General features: G+C 52.7%; 1 protein-coding gene across 3 annotated transcripts in view; it reads right to left on the minus strand.

The window, feature by feature from the left end:
- The window catches only part of Ripor3 (RIPOR family member 3), a 75165-nt gene extending 54012 nt beyond the window's left edge, over nucleotides 1–21153 (minus strand). For all 3 annotated transcript variants that reach the window (XR_015684868.1, XM_087655281.1, XM_087655283.1), the window contains exon 1: nucleotides 20895–21153. The gene's annotated coding sequence lies outside the window, so the exon portion shown is untranslated. The remainder of the gene's footprint in view (nucleotides 1–20894) is intronic.
- Nucleotides 21154–21408: the final 255 nt, after the last annotated feature.

Here is a 21408-nt window from a genome sequence, read left to right on the forward strand (position 1 = left end):
CAAGGGAAGTGTGGGTGGGTCCCAGACAACTCAAGAGCAGCTGCTTTGGTCATTGGAAGCCCCGAAGATGGAACTCTTAGGAAAGAAAGAGAAACCAAATAGATTTGCAAATAAACTTCCTGGACCCGGAGTCAAAGCACAGCAGAAGACACACTTAGCAGGATCCATCCCCAGCCCCACAAAAAGAAGAAAAGTAAATTTCCACACGCAATCAATAATAATCACCACTGTCCACACCAGTAAAATTGGGGTGTGAGTACCAGGTGCCAGGCTGTGCTATAATTCCATCATGGTTCAGTGTGGCTTAGAGGGGTATATCAAGGCTCAGGGGAGTGCTAGGTCACACTCAGGTCACCCCCAGGTTTGAGTCTGGCCACTAGGTTTCACAGGTAGGACTACAACCCTGTCCTGTTCTTGGGGCACACTGTCTCCGGCTTCTGTTGGCAGCATCTTGCTCACCAAGACTCCTCTCCTAGATGTACCCTGCTCTTCTCTCATGCTCCAATGTCCCCCATTGGCTCCCAGGAGGTGAGCAGCTCCCCACTGTGTGATTTGAACATACCGAATTCCCATCTGAGCCCGAGGGTTGTCACCCATGTCATGAAGAGACTCAGTTTAGTGCAGTAGGTAGATGTGAGGGTGACAGAGCCAGGACACGTGTTCCTGTGTGACTTGGCCTCTGCGGCCCTAGCTTCCCTTTCTTGGATGTCCCATCTGCCCTTGGACCTCAGAACCTCCAACAGAGCTGCTGTGAGTCCCAGTGTCACTAATCGCCGTCCTCTCCCTCTCTGGTGGCGATACCCATGGAGTGGACACAGACGTGAACCTCTTCTGGACCATCCTCCAAGCTCCCACTGTCTCCCTCTGGTTAGGGAAGACCTAAGCAGGAGACTAGGGGTCCCCATGGTCCCTAGCAATTTACCTTCTCTTCAGGAAAACTGACTTCTCTTCCATGATACAGCTGCCATGTTGCCCCATTTTAGAGTGGGGGGTCTCCCAGGGCTGACTGCCATTGCTCCTGACCGCACAGTAAAAGGGGACATCAACGTGCCCAAGTCCTCTATAGACAGCGGGAGTCTAAACATTTGTTCGGCAGTGCATCAGCCTAAAGTACCAGGACAAGGTCTCTCTCTCTCTCTCTTTCTCTCTCTCTCTCTCTCTCTCTCTCTCTCTCTCTCTCTCTGTGTGTGTGTGTGTGTGTGTGTGTGTGTGTGTGTGTGTGTGTGTGTGATGCTGTATATATGCTTGGTCTAGGGAGTGACACTATTAGGAGGTGTGGCCTTGTTGGAATAGGTATGGCACTGTGGGTGTGGGCTATAAGATCCTCATCCTAAAGCCTGGAAGTCAGTCTTCCACTAGCGGCCTTCAGCTCTGCCTGCACCATACCTGCCTGGATGCTGCCATGTTCCTGCCTTGATGATAATGGACTGAACCTCTGAACCACAGTGGATGGTAAGCAGGCATTAGTGTCCTGTAAGCCAGCCCCAATGAAATGTTGTCCTTTATAAGAGTTGCTTTGGTCATGGTGTCTGTTCATGTAAAACCCTAAGACCCTCTCCCTTTCCCTCTCCCTCTCCCTCTCCCTCCGCCAACTCTCTCTTCCCCTCTCAAGCCAGTATGAATCCTGGTTTCCTAGCTTGCAACCATAGCAACTCAGGCTCCAGGACAGTGACCGAGCAAGGGTCTGGCTAATGGGACACGCGTCTTACTTAGCTTTGTGGATTTCTCCTTAATCCGGCCAAGTCCAGAGGCCTAGGATGCAGATTTGAGAGGACACTGGTTTCTTCGAATACAGGAAAGAACATTCTGGATGCCTTGTGGACTTTGTTTTTGTTTTTCTTCCACATTCTAAATAGTTCACTGTGTAGCCCAGATTGACCTTAAACTTTCCATGCCCCTGCCTCTGCTCCCTCGCTAATGCCTGGAACACACGCCCATGCCGTTCTCACACTTGAGCATCTCAGTCGACTGTGGTCAAACCACCCTGCTCTGGTTAAGAGTCTAAGAAACGCTGCATCTGGAATGTTCTATGCCTCCATCCCACCTTCCTCGGGACCTCCACTCCCGCCCAGAGGTCGTTTCCAGCTCTCTGTACCACCTCCTGACACTACTACAGCTACCCCATGTCTGACGTCTGCCTCTGAGAGATGGGAGCCAGAGGTTCCTGAGTCAGACAGACCCGGAGACCGGTCCACCTCTTTCTTGCTTTGTGACCGTGGACAATCACTCAACCTCTCTGAGCTTCTATTTCTCATCTGTGAAGTGGGGATGCTGACACTGCCCACCGTGTTGACTGTCTGAGAATGGCAGGATGGGTGCCAGCCACGGCGGATGCTAAGCAGGCATTAGTGTCCTGGCCTTCTCTTTTAGATGGACTTAGACTCTGGTGACAGGGAGAGGAAGTGCTTGGGACCTGAGCTTTGCTCTGCCAAGAAGTCCTGGCCAGCTGCCACAGCCACCCTCAGTTTGGGACTCACCCCAACAGTCCCTGGAGAACTGTCTGCACATAAATCCATGAGTGGCCTGTCTCTTTCCCCCGTGGCACAGGTGGGAAACTGAGGCTGGGCCTTTGCCCAGTTCCTAGAGTCAACTGACAGAGGCTTTGGGCCACACTGGCCTGGGCCTTAGTTAGCACTGAGAAAAAAAGCACTCTAAGTGGTGGATAGCAACCCTCCCACGGCCAGTTCAGCCTTCCACAGAGTTACCTCCCCATCGCCTATCCCCTGCCAACCTCCTCCTGCCAGCCTCCCCCTGCCAGCCTCCCCCTGCCAGCCTCTCCCCTGTCAGCCTCCCCCTGCCAGCCTCCCCCTGCCAGCCTCTCCCCTGTCAGCCTCCCCCTGCCAGCCTCTCCCCTGCCAGCCTCCTCCTGCCAGCCTCCCCCTGCCAGCCTCTCCCCTGTCAGCCTCCCCCTGCCAGCCTCTCCCCTGCCAGCCTCCCCCTGCCAGCCTCTCTCCTGCCAGCCTCCCCCTGCCAGCCTCCCCCTGCCAATCTTCCTGTCAGTGTCCTCCCTGCCAGCCTCCCCTGTAACCTCCCCCCATACAGCTCCACCCATTCTGAGTCTCCAGGTCCTCTCTCAAAGCCTACCCTGCTGTTGCTTCTCCCCTCTTCATGGAGGGCTCTTCAGACATGCTGAGGGTGGGGCTCCTTGAACTTGGACACCAGTGAGGCTTTACATACACACACATGAGCACTCCCAGGAGAACAAGCACACACATTTGTTCACACGTGCACAGAAACACACGCAGATAAGCAAATGCTCACAGGCGTGCTGGTACACACACTCACTCCTGTAAATGCTCAGGAGTGTACATGCACACGTGTTAACACTTGTATACATGTGTGAACACTTGTGCACATGTGTGAACATACACATGCATGACTTGAGCACCCACACACAGGTAAACACACTTGCCTCGTCAGCCATCCACTGCTCATTTGGCCTCCGGCTCTGGTCCACCTCCCTTGACCCCTGAACCCTGGTGGAAGGTCACCATCACACACAGGTGATTCTGAATGGTTCTGAGCACATATGTAACAGGATTGTAGCAGACTACATACATGACAGCTTCTATAGCAAGTAATAGTTTGGACACCTGTTGCCCTCCCTCTGGCTTTTCTGGGAAAGCCAGCACCCACCTGCCCGAGGGAGGTTTGCAGAGAGAACCCCAGACATACCAGTGCTGAATTTTGCTACCAGAAGGTGAACTGAGCTGTCACCCACTGTCCACACTGGGTGCAGGCTCATGGATGGTATCTGAGAGGTATCAGATGGATTACAGGGGCAAAAAAAGAAAATGAGGAGAAAGGGAGGAGGGCAGGACAAAGGAAGGAAGTAAAAGATGAGTAAACTCAAAACCTGTGAAGGTGGGTGCAGGTGGGTGCAGATGAGTGCAGGTGGGTGCAGGTGGGCACAGGTGCAGGTGGGTATAGGTGGGTACAAGTGAGTTCAGGTGGGTGCAGATGGGTGCAGGTGAGTGTAGGTGCAGGTGGATGCAGGTGGGTGCAGTTGGATACAGGTGGCTGCAGGTGGATACAGGTGCAGGTGGATACAGATAAGTGCAGGTAGATGCAAGTAAGTGCAGGTGAGTGCAAATGGACGCAGGTGGGTGCAGGTGGGTGCAGGTGGTCTATGAAGGTCTGTGTCCAGCTGGACATTGTGGCAGTGGAGAGAGGACCAATCAGTCTCCACTTCCACAAAAAGCAGGCTTTGAAATTAAATGTTGGATTCAAGCCTGGGCTCTGCCCTGCAGTGGGTGGTTTCTGCATAGCTGTGGGTCCATTTACCTCCTGGTGTATATGGGAGACACCTAATGACTAGAACATGGCAAAGGTGACATCAGACAAAGTCGAATCAGAAGAGGCAACAACTTTCAAACAGGGTGCAGCAGCACACCCTGTAATCCATTTACATTGGAGGCTGAGGCAGGAGGATTTCAAGCTAGAGGCCAACATGAACTTCAAAGACACCTGTCTATAAATAAACAGGTCCTCAGATGAACTTAGCGATAGAGCGCTTGCCTAGGGCAAGGCCCTGAGCCTACTCAGTACTCAGAAAGAGAAAAGTGTGAGATTCCAATCTCTACCTCCCTGCTGACCCATAGCTCAGGACGGAGCAGGAATAAGTGTGTGCTCCACACGCTCAAAGCCCTGGTTCCATTCCCAGCCCCCAAATCCAAAAACTAAACCAGGCAGGACTTAAGCACTCCCTTTCTCTATCCTTCTCCCCCACCCCTTCTCCCTGCTCGCTCCACAGAGTAAAGCCAGAGGGCCGGGCTGGCGCTGCCCCAAGGCTAGACACTAAGAAGAGCACCTGTGGCCAGCAGACTACAGAAAGCTGAGCCCCATGGTGTGACCATTAAGATTGTCACTTGACAGGATCTAAAACCTGTCCTTGAGGCAAGCCTCTGGCTGCCTGTGAGTAGTCATCTCAATTAGGTTAGAAGGAGGGGAAGGTCTGCCCTAAATGTTGGAAGTGTCATTCCAGGGACCAAGGACCAGGGCCTGGCCTGAACGAAAGGGAGACAAGGAACTGAGTACCCACACTCCTCTCTCTCTCTCTCTTTCTCTCTCTCTCTCTCTCTCTCTCTCTCTCTCTCTCTCTCTCTCTCTCTCTCTCTCTCTCTCTCTCTCTCTGCTTCCTGGCTGTAGATGACACTGTGACCAAACCTCCTCCCATTCTTCTTCCCACCAGGACATCGCTGTCATGATGGACTGGCTGTGCAGGGACCGTGACTCAGACCTGACCCTTCCCTCCTAAGGTTGTTCTTATCATACCAACAGAAAAAGTAACCCCAATATTCCTTTAAGAGAGCTGGGGAGCAGCCCCTCCGACCCCTGGACACAGCCCCATGAGAGCCCCTGAAGTGGCACACCCAGAGTAGCCATGCTGGGTCCCTGTCCCACACAAAGCATGAGGTAACAAAATGTGGTCAAAGCCACCAAGTTGTGGGGTCACCTGGTATTCACCAGGAGACACTCACTGTTAGGATCAAAACTGTTCTCAGTCCATTGTCATTTTCATGAACATTAAATGACAATGACATGGTGATACACTCCCGTCAACCCTCCCAGCATTCAAGAGACCGAAGGGAGAGGATTGTGACTTTGAGGCCATCCTACGCTATATATGGAGACCTTTTCTCAAAAATTAATTAATTCATTAATTAAAAGCAGCAGCAACCAACAGGGGCCAGGGAGAGGCTCCGTAAGGAATAGCACGATCCTGAGTTTGATTCCAGCACTCATGTGAAGTCAAGGTGTAACAGGACACACTTGTCATCCCAGAGCCAGGGAGGCAGATGTGGGACGATCCCTGGGGCTCACTGGCCAGCCTACCGAGCTTTATCAGTGAGCTTTATCAGACCAATGAGAGAAAGGAAGATCTCTCTCCAAGGAAGCCCTCCATCCCTGCTTCCCTGGACCAGTTCTCAGTGTCAGGGAGCCACTGATGGATCTGCCTGTGGCCAGGAGAAGCCTCCGAGGCCTGTGACAGTCATGGACAGCGTGTGTCAAGTGCTCTCGGCCAAGCCTTCCTGGGATCTTCCCCCTTCCTGCATGATGTGGTCTGGAGCCCCGTGGGGCCCACAGGCTTGTACTTGGCATAGTGGAAGCAGACAAACCTGTACAACATTGTACAGCCAAAATCTCAGCCTCCTGGAGGTCCGAGTCCACAACCAAGGCAACTTATAAGACAAGTTGGGGGCTGGCTTACAGTTTCAGGGTGTGTGCCCACGGTGGCAGGTAGATTTGTGTGTGACAGGCAGTCAGGCACGTACTAGGGCCGTAACTTAGAGCCCACCTCTGATCCACAAGTTGCAGACAGAAGACAGACTTGACTTGGTGTGGGCTTTGGAAACCTCCATCCCCCAGTGACCCACCTCCTCCAGCAAGGCCACACCTCCTAATACTTCCTAAACGGGCCACTGGGAACCAAAGATTCAAACATGTGAGCCTTTGAGGACCATTCTTATTCAAACCACCTCAGGGTGTCAACAATGACTGGGCTCTGTTCCGTGACACAGCCGAGGCTCCAAGAGTGTTTACAGAACAAAGACCGTGTGATCCCCGAAACTAGGCTGAGACCACCAAACTGTCTGTCTGTGCACCAGAGGCCTCAGCTCTGCACCTCTCCTGCCCCACTACCTGCAGGACAGACGCGGATGTGTCCGTCCCTCTTCCTGTCTCCAGGTACTCCGGGGCGGCATGCTTCTTCTAAGCAGAGGTGGACAGAGGCCGAGTTCCAGATGCCTGCAGCTGCTGGGAGGTCACTGGGGGCTTCCTCAACAGCTCCACTGCCCTCACTCACAGCAAGGCTCCTGGGAGTCTTGGCTGCTGAGGTCCTTGGGATGCCCTGTGAGTTTTCTCATAGGCACATCCTTAGACAGTCACCACAGCCCTTGCCACCACAACAGCAGTTAACGCTTAAGGAGAGCTCGCTGGGAGCCTTCAGCTCATGGGATCCCATTAGCTCACAGTTCCCAAAGGCCTAGTTGTCTGGATTCATACCAGGCATGTGGCTGGCTCTTGATTCACTTGCCAGCTGCCCCCCAGCAAAGTCTCTGGGAAAAACTCATCTCCTTAGGGGCCCCCAGCACCCGCCCCCTCCATAGCTCTTCTTGCTGACACAGCAGCTATTTCCTGGCCCCAGAGTCCCAGCAGTTAGAGCCCTGCCCACCCTGCCCACCCTGCCCCCACCCCAGCTCCAACATCTCAGAAGAGCAGCCCAGGGCTTCTATTTTCCAAGACAGGGATCCATCGGGAATGTAAATTCCTACCTCATCTGGCGGCTCAGTCATTTATCTCTGTCAGGCCCTGTCTGGCCTCTGCTCTCTGCTCCATATCAAAGCAATGGCCACATTCCTCCAGGGCTTTCTCCAGACCTGGCCCAAGATGTTCCTGCTGCTACCTGGCAGAGGACACTGCCTCAGAGCATCTAAGAGTATTGTCCCCAGAAAAACTAGTCACCGTGTTTTGTTTCGGTGTTTTCAGACAGGGTCTCTCTACATATAGCTCTGGCTTTCCTGGAACAAACTCACTGCATAAACCAGGCTGGCCTCAAATGCACAGAATTCCACCTGCCCCTGCCTCCCAGCCACAAGTCACACTTTAAAAAAAATATTTTTATTTATTTATTTGTTTGTTTGTTTGTTCTATGTATATGAGCACACCATAGTTCTCTTACAGATACACCAAAAGAGGGCATCAGATCCCATTACAGATGGTTGTGAGGCACCATGTGGCTGCTGGGAATTGCAGACAGTGCTCTAAACCGCTGAGCCATCTCTCCAGTGAGTCACTTTGCAATGTGTAGCCCCAACACTGAGACTCTCCAAATGCTGCCAGGTTTCATGAGTGTTCTGCACACCTCTGCACACCCTACAGGCCAGGACCCACGTGGCTTTTTTCTTTCTTTCTCTCTTTTTTTTTCTTTTTTTTTAAGGTCTATTTTAGCCAGCCGTGAGACGGTGTCTTCTAGACAAGACGGAGAGCTGTTGTAGTCATGAAATCTCACCAGTACGGTTGCTGGCACCATAACCACACCTGTCCCTATGCCAGTGTGGATGGGAGAAATTTCTCAAGGTCTCATCTCTAGATGAAAAATCTAGAAGCAACCAATGGCTTTGACAGTGAGTTTTCTACAGGGATGAGCGCCTCTGATTGATAGGCTATCCGATCTCCCATGCAGGCAACATTAAGTAGACTCGGTCAGGCGTGTGCATACGTGTGCTGCACATATAAATGTGGGTACCCTTCGAAAGGGCATCAGATCCCTGGAGCTGGAATTATAGGCAGTTATGACCTGCCGTGTGGATTCTGGGAAGTGAATTCTGACTGTGCAGAAGCTCTGTATCCCTATCCCTCCACCAAACCCTCTCAGCTTCCTCCCCATGGGAGAGCAGTAGGATCAGCCCATGGCTGGAAGACGCTTCTGCAGTGGGAGGCATATCTGCAGGGTGGTACAAGCCAGGAAAGAGATTGCGTCTCCCATGTGTCCAGGCTCCTGGGATGGGTGTGATGGTGTGTGTGTGTGTGTGTGTGTGTGTGTGTGTGTGTGTGTGTGTCTCAAAAAGTAGCCAGCTGCAGAATCAGAAAGAAAAGAGTCTCCCAGCTGTAGCATTTGTTGGCTGTGTGACCTCAGGAAACCGAGGTCACCTCTCTGTTCCTCAGAGGTCATCATAGGCTCTTGAACAGCACAGAATGGTAGCAGGAACAGAAGGGATCTGGACCATGATGGGCTAGCCATGCGTGTGAGGTCACAGTGGAAAGGGAACCCCAGCAACAGTGGGAAATGTCAGGTGGTCAGATAAGCTGTAAAAAATACTACAGACCTGTGACTGGATTTAGAAATAGGTCTTTAGGGCTGGAGAGATGGCTCAGCGGTTAAGAGCACCCGACTGCTCTTCCAGAGGTCCTGAGTTCAATTCCCAGCAACCACATGGTGGCTCACAACCATCTGTAAAGAGATCCGACGCCCTCTTCTGGTGTATCTGAAGACAGCTACAGTGTGTACTTATATATAATAAATAAATGAATCTTAAAAAAAAAAAATAGGTCTTTACAGACGTGCAATAAAGGGGAGGTGGTCCTGGATTGGGGCCAGTGACCAGTGTCCTCACACAAGGACAAGACACGCTGAGGAAGGCTATGTGACTTCCGGGGTGGAGTTTGAGGCTAGGAATACAGTTTAGCGGTAGAGTATGCACCTAGCATGTTCTGGACTCCGTCCCTAACAATGCCACACAAACAAACAAAACAAAAAACTGCTTAAGGTCAAGATAGATCAGCCGGACTCCTACCACCTCAGAGACTAGGTCAGGCAGCATTGTCCCTTGGGGCTTCTGGCATACAGACCTTTGACAGAGGTTTCTAGTGAGTCTGTGGGACTCACTCAGCACCACCAGCAAATAGACACAGGCGCCTGCTAGACCTCGGACCTCTCTGAACACCGTGCCCCACTGCAGCAGGCAATAGTTCAGGACAGCCACTTGGTACATGCCTTCCGTCCCAGCACCGGGAGGTGAAAGCAGGGGCATCGGAAACTCAAGGTCATCCTCGGCTACGTGGTGGGTGTGAGGCTAGCCTGAGCTACATGAGAAAGGGTCTCCAAACTAGGGGAAGACTTACCAGACTTGGTGGCTCGCACCTGTAATTCCAGCACTCTGGAGGCAGAGGCAAGACAGATCTCTGTGAGTTAGAGGCTAGCCCGGTCTACAGAGCAAGTCCCGCCCCAGCCAGGACCACACAAGGAGACGATGTCTCAAAAACAAAACAAAAACCTGGGAGAGTGAGTCACAAGGCCCAGCCCTCCCTGATGATCCATTGGCCACTGATGGCTGCTCAGGAAGGGGAAGACGTTTCTTCACGGAAGTAGCCAGGAGCCCATGTTCGAGTAATGTACACACTGGGTCAAAACAAAACACCTATTAAAGTCTAAAAGGGGGTGTTCTGGGAAGAGGACAGATCAGTGAGAGCGGGAGGGGACAAAGAAAGGTAATAGGGGTGAGTGTGATAAAAATACTTTATATACAGGAACGAAATGTCATAATAAAACCCAATATTATCGTGTGATTAATATGCTAATAGGCGTGTGCACAGAGGCACGGTTGTACCGCTGCCCAATTGCAGAGGGCACGATGAGACTCAGAGCTGAAACTAACTTTGGTTCCAGTCATAAAACCCTCCCAGAGCCAGCTCTGTGTGCAGAGCCAGGAGCCAGGCACTCTCTCATCCAAGTCTCCCGGTGACAGGTTCCCTGTTTACATCCTGAAGACGAGGAAGCAGGATGAGACTGGTGTCACGGAGTGCCAGGCATCATGGGACTCGGGGACAGGTAAAGCCAGCTCTGTCAGACTCCAAGTGACCTGTGCCAGGTCACTCTGGGCTACACTGGTGGCTGTGGTGGGAGTGGCCATGCCACTAGGGGACACTGGCAGACTATGCCATCTGCATGTTCATGGCAGGACTTCTGATGGAGAGGACTGCTAGCGTGGATGGCCCACCGGAGTCCCTGAGCTCCACCGTCTGGATCTCCAAGCCTTGTGTTTTCTCTCTTCCCTCAAGCTGGGGAAGCAGCAGCAGGGACAGAGGGAGACAGAGGGGAGGCCAGCCCTGCTGCTAGAAGATCCCCACCGGAGTCTGGAGTATTTTTCCACCAGGAAGCAGTGAGGGTCATCTGAGTTTTTTCACCCTTTGTCCCAAGATGCAAAAATGAGAGAAATGTACAAGGGCTCTGCCACGGAGGGATACAAGCTCACCCCGTGTCCACTTCCTGCAAGGAGTGGAAGGTCAGAAGCTGCCTCTGGGGACTGGGTCTGACTTTGGCTTGTCACATAAACCCTCCCACCCCCCTGACCCCCGCAGTGGAGATAGAATGAAGCCCTATCCTAGATTGCGGCTTCTCCACCTGTGAAGTAGAGTGGCCTGTGTCACCTCAGAGGCCACGAGCCACCTGTCCATCTCTCAGGCTTCTTCCTTTGTGTTCTTCCTCCCTTCCTCCCTCCCTCCCTCCCTCCCTCCCTCCCTCCCTCCCTCCTTCCCCCCCCCCCTTCCCCCTTCATCCCCCTACTCGTGTTTTGAGACAGGGTTTCTCTGTGCAGCCCTGTCTGTCCTGGAACTCACTCTGTAGACCAGGTCATCCTTGAACCAAGAGACCTGCCTAGCTCTGCCTCCCAGTGCTAGAATTAACTGTGTATGTCACCACACGCTGCCCTCCTTGATTCTCTTAAAGCTCAGCAAAACCTGGGGCAGTGATGAGGCAGAGGGTGTGAGGCAGGAGGATTGCACCAAGAGCTCCCGGACAGCTGGACTCTAGAATGAGTACCAGGTTGGCTGAGCTCTGCAGTGCCCGTGGGCCAGTGAGATGCTCAGCTGGTAAAAGTAAGGGCCCTACAAGCCCAGGGGCCTGAGCCCTCCAGAGCCCACAGAGAGGTAAAAGAGAGGCCAACTCCAAAAGGTCGTCCTCGGGCCTTCTCCATGCATCCACTGGGCATGAGCACACACGTGCATGCATATAATAAGAATAAGTAAATAAGATATAACAACAAGGCCGGGCAGTGGTGATGTATGTCTCTAACCCCAGCATTTGGAGACAGAAGCAGGCGGATCTCTGGGTTCAAGGCCAGCCTGGTTTACAGAGCAAGCTCCAGGACAGCTAGGGCTACATGGAGAAACTCTATCTCAAAAAACAAACAAACAAACAAACAAAAAACCAACAACAAAAAAACAATAACAAAACCAAACAACAACAATAATAATAGTAACAATAAATTAAAAATGAAGGTGAACAACATAGGAAGTAATCCATCCAGCCCAGAGGCCCTGGCTTATTCCTGGTGCATTCAGCTCGGCCAATCTTCCCTTTGCATTCAGTCGGCGCCAACTGCATGCAATGTTGGAAAGATGCTGGCATTGTGAACATTCCTCATCCATGTGCCAACAAGCCACGACCCTTCGGTGTTTGCTAGGACCGAAGCAGTACACATTCTGCGTCATTTAACCTCATGCTTGCCCTGAGCGCTGTGCTATGAGCAACCTGGTGTCCGAGGATGCTCAACAGAGAGAGAGAGAGGATTCTGCCTAGAACACAGAGCCACAAATCTCTTCTCACTCTGTCTCCTGCACCCTGCAGCTTCCACTGGCCTGGACATCCCCACAGTGGGACTTTTTTTTTTGTTTCCTCGCACCAGTTTGGATTTCTCGTGGTTCACGAGTTTTATGCCTCTGAGGCTCCGAGAACTTCCTGAGAGTCGACCCTGACATACTGAACAGTTTCCAAGCTTTTTGAATGAAGACACACAGGCTGGGCTTTTGGGGATGCAGGCACCAGGCTGTCAGAGCTGAAGTGAGCAACTCTGACCTTGAATTTCAGGATCGCACCCTGCAGGTGCGAGTGCCTCAGCTGGTGGCAGGTAAGGCAGAGGACACTGGGCTGAGGGGGAAATGCCCTGTAAGGACCAACAGAGACTCCCAGCACCAGTTTCCTCTGCCCAGACCACACGAAAGCACCTGCCAGGAAACAGGGCTTTCGGGCCCTGCCTGCTTCACCCTTCTGAGATGCCCAGTAGTACTTCCCTCACCAAGGGACTCAGGAAGAATCCTTCCTGCCAGTCTCTTGTTCTCCCACACACACATACACACACACAGGCCTCTCTGCGTGCCAAGCAGGGCTGCCCATGTTCTCTTGGCTCACACTTCCAGGGTTAAGGTTACAACAGGATTCACACAGCTGAGCAGAGCACAAGAAACCATGGGCACTATTTGCAACCAGGAAAGAACCACCCCCACCCCCCAGTGCGCACACACACACACACACACACACACACACACACACACACACACACAACCACATCATACCACCCCCACACCCACAGAGGACAACACGCCAACCTGGACCCATGAGAATGGGAAGAACCATGAGTCACCCCCAGACTCTGCCTTCTACCCCTTCTGTATACTTAGGTCCTCGCTGTGGGCCAAGGGACTCTGACCATTCCTTTAACATGCCTTAACTAAGGCACAGGGGGCCAAGTCCCTGGTGCTGGCCTCTGGCTAACAGCTTGGATGTTAAAGTGTAATGTGTGCTTGAAGCCATCCCCCAGCCACTCTGTGCTGCCAACGCCCCCTCCTCCACCAAGAACTCTCCGGAACCTGAATGGAAACCATCGGCGGCTTCACTGTCTTGCATTTAGCCAGTCCCGGGGGCAGATAAAGTTAGGACAGGCAGCCAAGGCCTCCAGCTAGGGACCATACATGCTCCCGCAGGCCCTGCGGGCCCAGCAAGGACGTGGGTTTCTTCCCAGCTTCCAGAAAACCAAACAATCTGTGGGACCCTGCATTGCCAGACAGGGGGGCTTCACAGCTGAGCTGCAGGAGGAAAGTACACTGTGTGTGTCTCGGGGTCTGACAGAGTCTCTCCAACTGAAAGACGGCTTTGACCCTTTCTGGTTTTTGTTTTTCTTTCTTTTATTAAAAAAATTTATTTATTTATTTATTATGTATACATCATACAGCTTTCTGCCTGCATGTATGCCTGCAGGCCAGAAGATGACACCAGATCCCATCACAGATGGTTGTGAGCCACCATGTGGTTGCTGGGATTTGAACTCAGGACCTCAGGAAGAGCAGTCAGTGCTCTAACCACTGAGCCATCTCTCCAGCCCGGTTTTGTTTTTCTTACAGCATTTCTTTGTATAACAGCTTTGGCTGTCCTGGAAGTCACGCCTTACACCAGGCTGGCCTCGAACTCATAAAAACCTGCCTGCCTCTGCCTCCTGAGTGCTGGGATCAAAAGTGTGTGCCACCACCACCAGACACAACAGCAGTAATTTTTTTTTTTTTTTAAGAAAACAGAGATGGAAAGTAATCTGCTCAGAGACTCACAGCACTGTGGCAGTCCCGGGATTCAGGATTTGGGTCCCCATGTGCATGACTAAGGGCTTAGCAATGCTAGGTTGCTGGGCTCTATTGTGAATGGCTTGAACTCGGCGTGGGAAGAACTGGACGAGATGGATACACACCCAGTCTGTCACTGAAAGCCATATGACTGTCATTTTCTGCGCCTACGAATCTGTGTTTGCACAAACTGATTAGGGCACCTCTGGTTTCAAAGGAGGGACTGAGAAGTGTGTGGCCCTGTGCCCATTACAGAGAAAAATGTGTCCTGTTCCCACAGTGTCCCTCAAGGGCAGAACTAGCCTCCACAGAGGCAGAGAGAAGCAGGCAAGGCCAGTGCGATCCTAAGTCCCTATTCTGACAGGTCTCTGCACGTTAACCCTCAGGCTCCCATCCCTCTGGGAGCAGCCACAGCGCATGGACCCAGGACATGTGGTCAGCAGTCTCAGGGAGCCCTCAAGGGACAACACGCTAGCAATCACAGCCTCTGTGGACCGAGCCCATGCTCTCCCTGCCTTGGGTTTTTCTGGAATAGGAAGGTATTGTTAGTTGGTTCTGCTGGGGATGGAACCCAAAGGCCCCTGCGCAGGAGGCAAATGCCTAAGGCTGAGCCCCCTTTGAGAAGGTGGCATCTGTGCAAGGCCCTGGAGGGTCCAAGAGGGGGGCAGCATGAGAAGGTGCAAAGGTCCTGGGGCAGGGCTGTCGATGGCCTCACAGAGAGGCAGGTATGAAGACGGCATGTTGACCTGGGGTTTGAGGAGTTTGGATCCTGCAGGCCTGATGTTCTGAGTGACTGAGCCAGGCCGGGCAGAAAGAGGCAAGAACAGGGTGGGGGGGAATGGGGGGTGGCCTTGCTACTAGGAACCTACTAGCTGTGCAGAGGAAAAGAGACCGACCGTCCAATGGCCAGCTGAAAAAACATAACAAAACAAACAAACAAGCAAGCAGAAGTTTGGGTAGTTTGGGGCAATTACCGTGGTTCAGAGAGAAGGCTGGCTGCCTGGGCTGGGTGGAACAGTGGAGGGGGTCGGCAGCAATGGACTTCAACTTCTGGATCTCTGTTGAGGGCTCTTACAGTTCCTATTATTATTGTTGTTGTTGTTGTTGTAAAGTAGAAGCTGCTGGGCTCTACACAAGTTTGATACCTAGTTAGAAAATGTTTGTCAGGGCTGGAGAGATGGCTCAGTGGTTAAGAGCACTGACTGCTCTTCCAGAGGTCCTGAGTTCCAATCCCAGCAAACATATGATGGCTCACAACCATCTGTAATGAGATCTGATGCCCTCTTCTGGTGTGTCTGGAGACAGCTACAGTGTACTTATGTATAGTAAATCTTTTTCTTAAAAAAAGCATTTGTCAAATGACAAACTATTTGACCTCTGTAAACCCAGCTTGGAAGGCAGATAGGTGGTGTTCCGTGTGTGTACGCATGCATGTGTGTGTGTGTGTGTAGGGTGCTCACGTATACACAAAAGTGGGCGTGTGGAGATCACAGGACAACTCATGAGTGTTGGTTCTTTTCTACCTCGTGAGATTTGGTGGCAAGTGGCTTTACCCACTGAGCCATCTCGCCAGGCCGGAATGTTCAAATCTCGGCGTGAAAACATTCAGGAGCCACGATCAGTGTAAGGAAGAGGTGCGGAACACAAGGGGTGGACCCATCTCAGGGCTCGATCATGCATGTGATCAGGCTGTGGGGCTGGGAATGGAGTCCAGAGCCCACACAAGCGAGGAGAGTGCTCTGCCTCTGAGCTACCTCCTGCCCAACCTGCTGTTGCAAAGTTCCCAAAGAAAGGAGGGAGGAAGGAGTGGGGAGGAGGGGAGGAGGAAGGGTGTACAGTGACCGAGGTTGGAAACAGAGACACTGCCTTCACAGTGTCTACCAAGCTGCTCATAGGAGTCCTAAGATTGCAATCAGGACAGCCACATGGACACCTGGGATGTCCCCTTCCTCAGACAGTCACACATACCCTCTCTGTACACTTCCTACATACCAAATATGCTCCTAGCCCTTCTTAAATCAGTGAGGGCCTGGCCCCTTCCTCTACCACAGCCACACAGCTTAGCTAACACCCCCACCTGGGCCTCCTCCTTGGCAGAGAAGGAGGAGAGGCGGGACTTGGGCGTGAGAAAGATTTTCCTTGTGCTGGCCTGCTCCAGGGCGCCTGGAAAGGGCCCACCTGGCCCCTAGGGTTTCTAAAAATAGAGCACAGTCTTAACTCCTCTATAGGGCTGGCTTAGCTGTTCCTTTGAATTGTTCCAAGACATTGTTTCTATTAGCGCCATCATTCCCTGCACGGGGAAAAAGAGAACTGGCAAGATCAAGGTTTGCAAAGGCATGGAATTAACCAGAAGCTGCCACTGACAGGACCCACTACGGAACGAACGAACGCTGCTGCTCGGATACAGAGACTGCCGGACCCCAGGTGCAGAAACGTGGATACAAAGCCCAAAGGTGCAGCAAACAAAGCGTCCGTCCGTATCCCAGTATCCCAGCGTGCTGATGGCCCTGGCTGAGCAGGAACCTGGATGTCCCTCCTGGGGATTTATCTGTCCCCCAGGGCGGAGCCAGAAAGGTCAGGTTTGGTTGCTGACCCTTCTTCAGTGAAAGAAGGAAGCTCAGGACTTTGGCCTGAAACTTAGGGAAGTTGAAGCCTTTCCATGACAAGGTCTCTGAGCCCCTGGGCAGTGTACATCAGAAAGGTTTATCAACCAGCTCCTGGGGCTCCGTGTTCATACAAACTTACATGGGTGCATGCTCACGAGCGTGCAAACACACAGCAGTGCATGCTAGAAGAATGTTTATCATACACTTTACTAATGAAAAAATTTACAGGGGCGGGTGAGATGTTCGGTGGTTAAGACCACTGGCTGCTCTTGCCGAGGACCCTGCTTCAGTTCCTAGCACCCAAACGGTGGCGTATGACCAGTTCCAGAGGCTCAAGGCCTCCAGCGCCCTCTTCTGGCCTCCTTGAGCACTGCATATATGCGGCACACAGACATGCAGGCAAAGAATGCGGACACAAAAAACCAAGTAAATGTTTATTTGATATCTGGGCACAATAGTAAACGCCTTTAGTTCCAGACTTAGGAAGCGGATCTCTGAGTTTGAAGCCAGCCTGAACTACAAAGCAAGTTCTAGGACGGCCAAGGCTATTACCCAGAGAAGCCCTGTCTCAAAAAATCAAAATAAATAAATAATAAAGCAAAATAATAAGACAAAATTAACACGGCCAAGCGTGGTGGATTATTTCCTGTCTATCTCCCAAGGAGGCTGAAGCAGGGACATCGTGTGCTATTTTTCTGAAGATTTCAAACGATCAGTTCATTTGTGTGGGACCTTTTTGGCAAGTTATTTTTTTAATTTTAAATATTTCTAATATTTATTTTATGTATGTGAGTACACCGTTGCTGTTTTCAGACACATCGGAAGAGGGCATCAGATCCCATTACAGATGGCTGTGAGCCACCATGTGGTTGCTGGGAATTGAACTCAGAACCTCTGGAAGAGCAGTCAATGCTCTTAACTGCTGAGCCATCTCTCCAGCCCCTTTGGCAAGTTTTATCCTGACTCCTGCACCTGATAGTGGATGAAGGAGTGTGACTTTTCGGGAACCCTGGTGGGTAGTCCCCTTACCTCATCAAATGAGCTAGCAGCCTGACAAGAGTACTAGGTCACTCAGAAGTAGGCAGCTCCCTCCTGTGCCAACGGCAGCTGAGGGCAGAGGCAGAAAATGACATTTGAGGGGAGCCCTTAACATGGGCCACTTTTTTTTTTTTTGGTTCTTTTTTTTCGGAGCTGGGGTCCGAACTCAGGGCCTTGCGCTTCCTAGGCAAGCGCTCTACCACTGAGCTAAATCCCCAACCCCCATGGGCCACTTTCTTAAACCCGACAGCACACAGAGCAACAAAACAAGCCAAGCCCCATGTTGGGCCTTTTGGCATTTTCCCACCAACGCCAACTTCAAGCTTCCGAGATGAAATCGCTGAACGTGGAACCAGGAAGGGCTGTACAGTGACCTGCCACCCTTCGGCGTTCCTGCCATTCAGATGGGACAGGACATAGCTTAGAGGAAATGGCACAGAGAGTTGTGGGAGGCCAGGACATGGCTCTGTGGCAGACTACACATTTAGTACCATTGAAGTCCTGGGTTTGTTCCTAGCACAAAGAAAAACGGTTTCAAAAATGGGGGCTGGGGAGCCAGAGAGATGGCTCAACAGTTAAGAGCACTGGGTGCTTTCCCGGTGGACAAGGGTTCAGTTCCCAGCACCTCCGTGGAGGCTCACAACTGTCTGTAACTCCAGTTCCAAGGAATCCACTGCCCTCTTCTGACCTCTAAGGACAGCAAGCATGCATGTGGTACATATGATAAATTACAGGCAAAACACATATATGCACAAAATAAACGGAAAAGAAAACGGAGAAGCCCTGGCTGGGGCTGTAATTCAGTTGGCAGAGTGCTTGCCTAACATGCACAAAGCCCTGGGTTCACCCCCCAGAACCGTACAAATTGGGTGTAGTGACAGATGCCTATCATCCCAGTAGTAGGCAACTGGCATTGTGAGGCTGAGGCTATCTCAAAACACCAAGAGCTGACAACATAGGTCGTTAGCAAAGCACTTGCCTGCTATGTGTGAGGCCCTAGGTCTAGCCCCAACCTCCCAAATAGGAAGCAGAAATGATGAGCTCCATGTACTTCCTTTCTAGTTTGAACAGAAGTTACTGTGAGTTTACACACTTCTGGACTCAGCAACCAAGTCACCTAACTCCTAAGATTCTGAGCGCAGATTTTCTCAGGAGCGAGAGATTCCTCCATCCCTGAGAAGGAGCTACATGTTAAGGAAGTCGCCTGCAGCAGGTAAGGAAGAACTCTCAGTGGGAGGAAGCAATTACCTCCACAAGCCTGGAGGCCTTAGCTCCATCTCAGGGACCCACAGGTAGCCCAGTATCCAAGACCAGCACCCTACCTGTGGGTGAAATCGCTAGGCAGGAATCCAAGCTGCAAGGTTCACCAGGTCAACTCCTGGCCTGTGCTGCTGATGGGTCAGCAGCCATAGCCCCATCTGCATCATTCCTATATCTTATTCTCCCAATGCCCTAGAGTTCTTCCTCCTCCCCACACACCCTCAGTCATAGGCACCTCTGGAGCAGGACAACAGACAGGAAGTGTTTTACAAGCCCCACCCCCCACCTACAGAGAGAGAGCGAGAGAGTGAGAGAGCGCGAGAGCGCGAGAGCGAGAGAGCGAGAGAGCGAGAGCGAGAGAGAGAGAGAGAGAGAGTGAGAGAGAGAGAGCGAGAGAGAGAGAGCGAGAGAGCGAGAGAGAGAGAGAGCGAGAGCGAGCGAGAGCGAGCGAGAGCGAGCGAGAGCGAGCGAGAGCGAGCGAGAGCGAGCGAGAGCGAGCGAGAGAGAGAGAGAGAGAGAGAGTTGGAGAGCCAGCCCAGGTCCTTGTGCATCGAGACAAGCACCTTGACCTGACTAACAGTACCCCTCTGCACTGCCTCCCGCCCCACCTCACTCCTGGCCTTGGGGATGTCCCTGCCCAGAGTTCCAGAATCCAGCCATCAGAACCTTGAGAAATTTCCCTAAGTAAACCCATTACCCCACAGATGAAGAAACTGAGGTTTAGAGAAGCGATTTGTTCAAGTCACAAAGAAAAACACACACACACACACACACACACACACACACACACACAGCTTGCGCGCTCTCTCTCTCTCTCTCTCTCTCTCTCTCTCTCTCTCTCTCTCTCTCTCTCTCTCTCTCTCTCTCTCCCCCTAGGACCGATGGGAGCTTCTGGAACCACAGCTCAAGCCCCCATTTACTGTCAAAGCAGGGTGTTCTGAGCCCTCCCCCGGAAAGGAAAGGAGGTGTGGGTCCACCCCAGGGCTGCTGCCCAGTGGAACATTCCAAAGGAAGTAAGACAGGCCACATCTGGGCGTTGAGACCTTCACCTCTGGCTGGGAGCCTGGCCCTGGGGGGCTTCCCACCTGCCGGTGTGCTGCTGGAGACATCCTAGCCTGGAATGTAACCGGGCCTCCTTCCGCGCAGAGCCCGGGCTAACTCCGTCTGCAACCCACTCCCTGCCCACTGCCAGCGCCACAGCAGGGATGGGTATGCAAATAGGCGGCCATGGTATTAATACGAGATTCCCCCCAGGGGAGGCGTGTGGAAAGTGCTGGTGTGTTTCACAATTCTGTTTTGTCCAGAGGAGCCGCGCGGGGGCCCAGAATGATTTAAAACAGATTTTTGAAAAGGCAAAATAAAATTGGAACACAACCTAGTCAAGGCATGCGCCATGCTCCCCGCCCCCAGCTCTCACTCCCACTCCCACCCCACGACAACCCTCTTTCTCTCAAGTCCCTGGGGATCCCTGGCCGTGGCAATGGCAGTGGGCGATTGTCCTCCTACCAGAGCGCACCTGGCCAAGCTCGTGCAAACCTCGCCTTCTTGACAGCTGAAGGTGGCTTGGAGCTGAGGCTGACCACCTCCTCTGCTCCTTCCTAAAGGAACAGAGTCAATCTAGTCCATTTCTTCCACGCTCCCTCCCCTCACCCCAAACCGAGAATAAGCGCTTAGTAAGAAAGACCCCGCTTCTTGCTTGTCAATGGCACTGATGGGCTGTGTAACTCAGACAAGTTTCTGAGCCTTTGTATTACAAGAAGCAGAGAAGAGAGTCTTACCCTCTACCTGGAATGGGGAACCCCAAGGACTCCCTGTTTCCTGTACCAAGTCACTTCAAAAGCGCCCAGCACTATTCCTGAGAAACAGTGTCGCCCAAGAGCCCCTAAAGATCTTCCGTACAACTATCCTATTTAAAGACTGACAGGACACACGGAGGCCCAGAGAGGGAAAAGAGTTTACCCAAGGCTACACAGCAGCGCTCTCTCTGCTCCAGCCAAGACTCCCTCTCGCCGCCCTAGTGCTCTAGGTGAGTGCGAGGAAGTGGCCCCTCCTCTCTCCACCTGCACGTGCCAGCCTGCTGGGGACCGCGACGACACTCACCGTGGAGCGGGTCTGGACCTCCGGGACCGAGCTGCGCTGCTGCCCGGCGCTGGCTGGTTGTCACCGACCGCGGGCTGGCGGAGCTCCCCGCAGTCCTCTGACCACCGCGGATGCTGGTTCTGGGAATGCACTCGGTGGCCCCTGTATCCGGCTGTTCCCGGCTCTGGCCTCTGAGATAGAGCTTATCTGACGGGTGTCAGGGTTCAGCGGCCGAGGGACCGGGGTTCCCGGAAGCCTCCAGCCCCGGCCCTGCGCCCCCGGATGCCGCGCTGGCCCGTCGTGTCACTGCGCTGCTCGGACACTCCCCTGCCGTAGCTGCAGGAGGCCACTTCCTACTCCCATCTCGGCTGATTCCAAGTCCACGCAAGGCTCTTGGCCCCCGACGACTCGGATTAATCACTCGGGATTAGATGCCTGCCTGGGATGGAGCGGAGGGGACGCCTGCAAGTTTCTGTTTACTGCGCTGCGCGGGGCTGCGGCTAATCACTCGCAGGCAGGGTCGGGCTCCCTCCCT

Source organism: Rattus norvegicus, chromosome 3, assembly GCF_021556685.1.
Source record: "Rattus norvegicus strain SHRSP/BbbUtx chromosome 3, alternate assembly SHRSP_T2T, whole genome shotgun sequence".
In the NCBI taxonomy this organism is placed as follows: Eukaryota; Metazoa; Chordata; class Mammalia; order Rodentia; family Muridae; genus Rattus; species Rattus norvegicus.